This window comes from Alexandromys fortis, unplaced genomic scaffold (genome assembly GCF_014885135.2).
Source record: "Alexandromys fortis isolate MF-2015 unplaced genomic scaffold, M_Fortis_MF-2015_v1.1 scaffold_83, whole genome shotgun sequence".
In the NCBI taxonomy this organism is placed as follows: domain Eukaryota; kingdom Metazoa; phylum Chordata; class Mammalia; order Rodentia; family Cricetidae; genus Alexandromys; species Alexandromys fortis.
In genome coordinates this window covers 6441208-6448268 of record NW_026068001.1, presented here as the reverse complement: position 1 = coordinate 6448268, position 7061 = coordinate 6441208, and the positions used below count along the sequence as shown (strand labels likewise).

Here is a 7061-nt window from a genome sequence, read left to right as displayed (position 1 = left end):
TTTTTTTTTTTTTTTTTCCGAGACAGGGTTTCTCTGTGGTTTTGGAGCCTGTCCTGGAACTAGCTCTTGTAGACCAGGCTGGTCTCGAACTCACAGAGATCCACCTGCCTCTGCCTCCCAAGTGCTGGGATTAAAGGCATGCGCCACGCCACCACCGCTGGGCTCTACACTCTTTTCTTAAAGGCAAATTATTTTTGACTCCCCTGCCCCCAAGCTAAGGGCCTTGGGCTTGCCAGACAAGCTCTCTACCACTGAGCTAACTCCCGAACCCCTAGACAGTTTTCTTTTTCTTTCTTTTTTTTTTTCCTTTTGCTTTTTTGAGACAGGATTTCTTGGTATAGCTTTAAGCGTGTCCTGGAACTAGCTCTGTAGACCAGGCTATGCTTGGACTCACAGAGATCTGCCTGTGGGCCACCACCACCCAGTCCTACGCAGTTTTCTTAAAAGCCAGATTAAACTGAAACAAGCTGAGTTTACAGTAGGGTAGCAGATCGGCTATAGCTTTAAATGGTCTTAAGGTACACTATTAACTTTCTTTTTTCAAAAAAAAAAACTTCCTACAGCTTACTTAACTTTATTTTATGAGCATTGTCAGATCCCCTGGAGCTGGATCTTCAGACAGTTGTGAGCCATCATGCAAGCAGCTAGGAATTGAACCCGGGTCCTCTGAAAGAGCAGTCAGTGCTCTTAACTGCTGAGCCATCTCCCCAGCCCTGCAAAGTGCAGTGTCTGAGGGCAAGAGGGATTTTTGTAATAAGCTGTTTCCACAACGACTGAAAACAAAACCTTCCCCAAGTCTAGCTTAGTGAGCCAGTGAGACGATTTGGGGTTTCTTAGGACAGTATGCAGAGGAGGTATCTGCAGGAGCAGAGGTGACCCCAAGGCAGCTGCATCATCCAAAAGCCTACCCCAACACAGATGATGCTAACTCAAGAAAACTATCCTGATGCTCTCTTCTCGACTGGCAAGCAGCTTAGCTGGCTGAGCAGTGTCCTCTCCCAGAAATTGTTATTACCTGTATACCTGTGGGGCCTTGTGGATCCTGTAAGGTTTTCTGAGTCTTGCAAGTCTTGACTCTTAAGGGCATCCTTCTTCACCTCTAGGGGGAATGTTCCAACTCAGAGGTGTGTGTGTGTGTGGGGGGGGGAAGATATTACTACACACCAATGGCCAACCTAGTGGGCAGGGCAGGCAGGGCCTTCTCAGGCAGCCAGCCAGGCCTGCTGTGCATATGGTTTTCTGTATAGCCTGCATTCTGTGGTCCATGCGGAGCATGCAGAAGGGGCTTCCTTGCAGTGTTTCGAGTGGCAGGGTCTGTAAGAATCTGGGCATCCTTGGGGCCCTGGGGGAGGTTCAGTATCATGACTGCCTAGCCTGGGATGTTACAGAACAAGGAGAAAGAGTGGATTATATGCACAGGTGTTAATAGGATCACCTGAGCAAAAGTCCTAGGTGAAGAGGTAAGAAAAAGGATGAAATCTAGACCTCAACAGCATGAATGGAAATCCCCTCCCCCCCAAGACAAGGTTTCTCTGTGTAACAGCCCTGTCTGTCCTGGAACTAGCTCTTGTAGACCAGGCTGGCCTCGAATTCAAAAATCAGAAAAGTTATCTATATTGTTCATACTGTTAGAACTCCAGGTCATCAGGGAGGTGGCGTTCCAGAGGGTACAGGAAGTCCTTTGCCAGTCATGTTTTCTGTTTGTTTGAGACAGGATGTCACTATGTAATGAAAGCTCGTCTGCAGCTTAATATTAAACTGGCGCAAACTCAAATAATCCTCCAGTCACAAGCTCCCCGATGCTGGGATTCCAGGTGTGCACCCCCTGCGTGTTCTCTCTCTCTTTAAAAAAAAAAAAGTTTTCTTTTAATTTATTTATTACGTATTTCAGTGTTCTGCCTGCATTTCTACCTACAGGTCAGAGGAAAGCACCAGATCTCATTGCGAATGGTTGCGAGCCACTATGTGGGTTCTGGGAATTGAACTCAGAACCTCTGGAAGAGCAGCCAGTGCTTTTAACTGCTGAGCCATCTCTCCAGGCCCCTGTTTGTTCTCTTTAAGCTGGGCCCTACTCTGAAAATTCATTCAGCCACACGTATACGATATGTGTCTTTTTCATGGTTATCATATTTACATTAAAGTAAAAAAAAAACCTACTGAGGGCTAGGATGTAGTTCAGTGATAGGGCATTTATCTAGCATGTACAGGGCTCTAGCTTCCATCGCAGGCACACCATAGAAAAAAACTCCCCTTCAGGCGCAACACAACAAAACGGAGAAGAACGAAGTTCATGCAAAGTGAAAATATCCATTTTGCACGCCCACATATGACGAACTAGATATATAATCCACCCTGCATAGCTGCATCCAAGTTTGTTAGCAGGCACCGCCAAGGGCGACTCTGGTATTAATGTACCTTCAATGTGCCTTTTTCTTTCTTTTCAGCTAAAACGTCATGGTATAAACTGAGCATGCTCAGAGAAATTCCGGTCTATCTCTTTAAATTTTTAAACAAGCGGTCCATAACCTTAAACTGAGCATGCCTGAGCGTGTACTTCTTAACTGAGCATGCTCGGAAAGTGGCCTCATTTCCGAGCATGCTCAGGAGTGTAGCTACAACTGGGCATGCTCAGAATTGTAAATAGGCCAACCCCTACATGAATATGCATAGGCTTCTTGAATGAGGTCTCCACACTTTCCTTTGTTCGCGGGAGAGCCTTGCTTTTCAGTAATTCCCCTCCCCCAGCTCTTGTTCCCTGCAGTGGGTAATAAATCTTTCTCCCTTTTCAAGCCGAGCTTGTTCGGATTTTGTTTTCTCCACGGTGTGAGCCCTTGGCCTCTGGTTACAGGTTTAACCCGTTGTAGATTAAAAACACTCTGGGGAAAAAAGATTTTATCTCTGAACATTGTTCTTCCCTTAACAGTATAATATAACATCTGTCCACGTCTGCAGTCACCATGCATTCGTATGTCTAGAGGTGAGCCAGTGTCTAGGGGAGGATGGTCACAGGTTATTAGCAAATAACTCGCTATTACCTTTTATTTAATCGTTTACTTATTTATTTAGAGACAGGCATCGCGTACACCTGAGCTTCCTGCATCCACTTCTTAAGTGTGGCGATTACCAGTGTGTACAATCACTTTCAGCACTTGTAGGCTTGGTGCCTCTCAAACTGAGTCCTCTGCTCAGGACACAGAGGGACCAGGGATACAGATTGCCTGTGAGACCTAAGGGATAGCACAGGCCAGCAGTAAAGGGCTTACCTATCATGGGAAAGTCCCACCCAGCACCTCAAAAACAATCACCACCAAACTGGGTGTCGCTCAGTGGTAAAGTGCTTGCCTAGCTGCTCAAGACCTGGGTCTGATTCCCAGCCCTCCCAGTAAATGCCTGTGGGGAGAAAGGCCCGAGGGAGGAGAAAGCAGTGAAGGGTGAAGGTGACTTAAAGCCGCAGCTGGGGACCATGGGGCCACACCTGTAATCTCAGCCCTTGAGAGGCAGAGAGTGAAGGCAAGGAATTGGGATTCAATGTTAGTATTTTTCAAAATAGTGAGTTCAAGGTCAGCCAGGGCTCTACGTGATCCTGTCTCAAAATAAGGAGAGAGCTTTAAGTAGATCAATGCTGCTAATACATCACAGAAGCACAGGGATATGGTTAAATTGAGCTCATCCCTGTTTCAAGCCAAAAAGTTCTTGTGATCCCGCCATTCAGAGGGATCCAATGCAGTACTGATTTCTTTGTTCTATTTGTCTATCGCCCCAGTTTCCAAAGGGTCTGTAACCCCTTACTCAGGCACTCTGACCTTAGAGTTCCGGGGTTACCTCAGGTTGAGCTTGAAGAGGGCCTGCAATTTTTTCCCCTTTGGTTTCTTTGTGTACCTTTATTTTTTTTTTAATTCTTTTCTTTTTTATTATTTTTATTGAGCTCTACATTTTTCTCTGCTCCCCTCCCTACCTCTCCCCTCTCCTTCAACCCTCTCTTAAGGTCCCCATGTTCCCAATTTACTCAGGAGATCTTGTCTTTTTCTACTACCCATGTAGATTAGATCTTTTGTACGTCTCTCTTAGGGTCCTCATTGCTGTCTAGGTTCTCTGGGATTGTGATTTGTGAGCTGGTTTTCTTTGCTTTATGTTTGAAAACCACTTATGAGTGAGTACATGTGATACTTGTCTTTCTGGGTCTGGGTTACCTCACTCAAAATGATGTTTTCTAGATCCATCCATTTGAGGTCCTGCAGTTTAACTTTGCTACTGTGGAGGTTTCTTGGCTCTGCTACCACTGGCTGAGCGGTGACAGGGAAGACTCGCACTGTAAGCCACCAGGTGTTAAAGGAAGACTCGCACTGTAAGCCACCAGGTGTTAAAGAGCATTGCCAATTCTCACACTGTGTTCCTCAGAATGCCCCTGGAGGACTCTTAGAAGTAGAGGCTTTTGTGTCTGCCCCTGAGTTTCTCCTTGAGGAGCCGAGGTGGGGCCTGAGGAGCTGTCACTTATTTTAATTTGCAGTGTGTGTGTGTGTGTCATGTGTGTGCATTCACATGTGTGGACACATGCCTGTGTATTCATGAGTTTGTGTGGTGTGTGTGTGTCATGTGTATGCATTCACGTGTGTGGACACATGTGTAGTGATAGTGAGAGAGAGAGAGACCCGGTACTCACTATGTCACTTAGTGTGCTCTTGAACTTGAGATGGTCCTCTTGTCTCAGCCTTCCCAGTGCTGACTCCAGGAGTGCAGATCCAGGTGACAGTGTCGCGTTCATTCCAGGTGGAAAGTAGGGGAAAGCCGAGGGTATTCTCTATGGTTCAGAGAAAGGCTTACAGAAGTCATTCTTTTGGGTTTTTGTTTGTTTGTTTGTTTTGTTTTGTTTTGTTTCTCAAGACAGGGTTTCTCTGTATAGCCCTGGCTGTCCTGAACTCTGTAGACCAAACTGACCTTGAACTCCAAGATCCACTGACTTCTGCCTCCGGAGTTCTGGGGTTAAAGGTGTGGGCCCCAGCACCTGGTTAATGCTTTTGGTTTTGAATGAGTTTATGAAGTACACAGCAAGCCAAAGTAAAAGAATAAATAGCAAGTGATAGCTGATTGCTTGATTGACAGATAGACAGCAAAATAGCATGAAATTGGGCAATCAAAACATCCAGCAAACCAAGTGTGGTAGTGCATGCCTTTAACTCTGGCACTCAGGAGGCAGGAGCAGGTGGTGGCTCTCTGTGAGTTCTATGCCAGCCTATGCCAGTCTGTTCTACAAAGAGAGTTCCAAGCCAGTCAGAGGTCTACAGTGAGACCCTCCTATAAACAAACAAACCCCAGCTGAAACCAAGGTGCAGCTGGCCGTGCTAGCTCTTGAGGATGCCCTTCCCATGACTTCCTGCTTCTTTCCCACTGCAGGCATTTTCATATCTTGGGCCAAACCTCTGTTGGGAATGTCTTACCCTCTAACTGTCTTCAAGGACATGCTGGTTTTACTCTTGGCTTATTCTCTTTTTTCCCCAACACAGATTTAGGGGGATAGGTTTGCCCTCAGACAAGGGTCTTGGAGGACACTTAATATAACCTTATTTGAGTCTGAAACGGGAGATTCAACTCCACTCCCAGAGCCAGCTCCTCGGGCAGCTCAAACAGTGCCTGACACTCACATTTCCATTGCTGTGATAAGAAGCCATGCACAAGAATGAGTTCAGGGAGACCTTAGAGCTCATGACTTTAATCCTAGCACTGCTGAGGCATTGGCAGCCTGATCTCTGCGAGTTCAAGGTCTATATAGTACGTTTCAGGACAGCGGAGTAAATTTATTCTGGCTGGGAGACCGGGAACTGAGTCTGCCCTCCTTCCCAGGGAGCTAGCTGCCTATGCCCACAGGCTTATTAGACTCTGCCTGCCTCTGTCCCTAGGATTCTTTTGCTCTCTCCTTTCATCTCTGCCCCTTGTCACCTAGCAGCCTCCTTCTCAGCTAGCCCATTCTTTTCCTAAAGATTAGAAAGAGGTTGGGCATGGGGTGCATGCCAGTAACCCCAGCACTTTGGAGGCTGGGGTGAGGAAAGACAAGTTTGAAGCCAGCCTAGACTATATAACTAGTTCCATTCCAGCCAGGGCTACATACATAGTGAGACCTTATCACAAACCAACCAGCCAACCAACCAACCAACCAACCAACCACCCAACCAACCACTGTGGCACATACCTTCAATCCCAGCAGAGCAAGTAAGTCTCTGTGAGTTCAAAGTTGGCCTGGTCCACAACATAGTTCCAGGCCAGCCAGATGTAGACAGTGAAACCCTGACTTGGAAAAAAAAACCCAACTGGATGCAGTGACACACATCTGTAATCCCTAGCCTGAAGCAGCACAGCTACAGAAACATGGGAGATCCTACCTTGGCAAGATGGATGGTTAAAAAAACAAATCCTGCCGGATGGTGGTGGTACACACCTTTAATTCCAGCACTCGGGAGACAGAGGCAGGTGGATCTCAATGTGTTTGAGGCCATGATTTTGAGACCACACCAGTCTGAGCTACACGGTCAGCATTCAGCCAAACGTTTTTTCATGGATAGCCAGTATGGATTAATCTTTGAAGATGAATCTTTTGAAGGAAAGTGAGAAAGCATCACGGGAATCTAGAAAGGTCTAAAGGTACTAAGACTGTCAGGGTTAGTAGAATGTTTGAGTAGCATGCCAGAGCCCCTGGGCTCAAGCCCAGTATCTCATAAACAATAAAATAGTGCACACCTTTAATTCTAGAATTCAAGAGGTAGACACAGGACTATCAGAAGTGCAAGTGCAGAAGATGTTTTGCTATGAGCCCAGCCCTGAGCCCAGACCCTGTCCCCCAAAAAAAACAAAAGAACCAAAAGCCTACACACATGAAAAACAACAATAAAACCAGAACTGCCAAATCAAAGCAAACAGCAGAAAGGCCTAGGAAATGGCGCCCAGTAGGACAGACTGAGAGGTCTGACCTCAGCGAGCACATTGCCACTCAGATAGTCAGTTTCCGGAAGGGCCTGTACTGAGGTTGAGATACGTGTGATCTGGGAGAGCTGAGTGACAAGGCCAGGCCA

The 7061-nt window shown here is 46.5% G+C and overlaps 1 long non-coding RNA gene across 1 annotated transcript; it reads right to left on the bottom strand.

Moving 5' to 3' along the window:
• Positions 1-4564: 4564 nt before the first annotated feature.
• Positions 4565-7061, bottom strand: LOC126512802 (uncharacterized). Its single transcript, XR_007595155.1, has 3 exons — positions 6375-7061; positions 6185-6283; positions 4565-4798 (listed from the first exon to the last, which is right to left on the bottom strand). It is a non-coding gene; the product is annotated as an uncharacterized lncRNA (long non-coding RNA).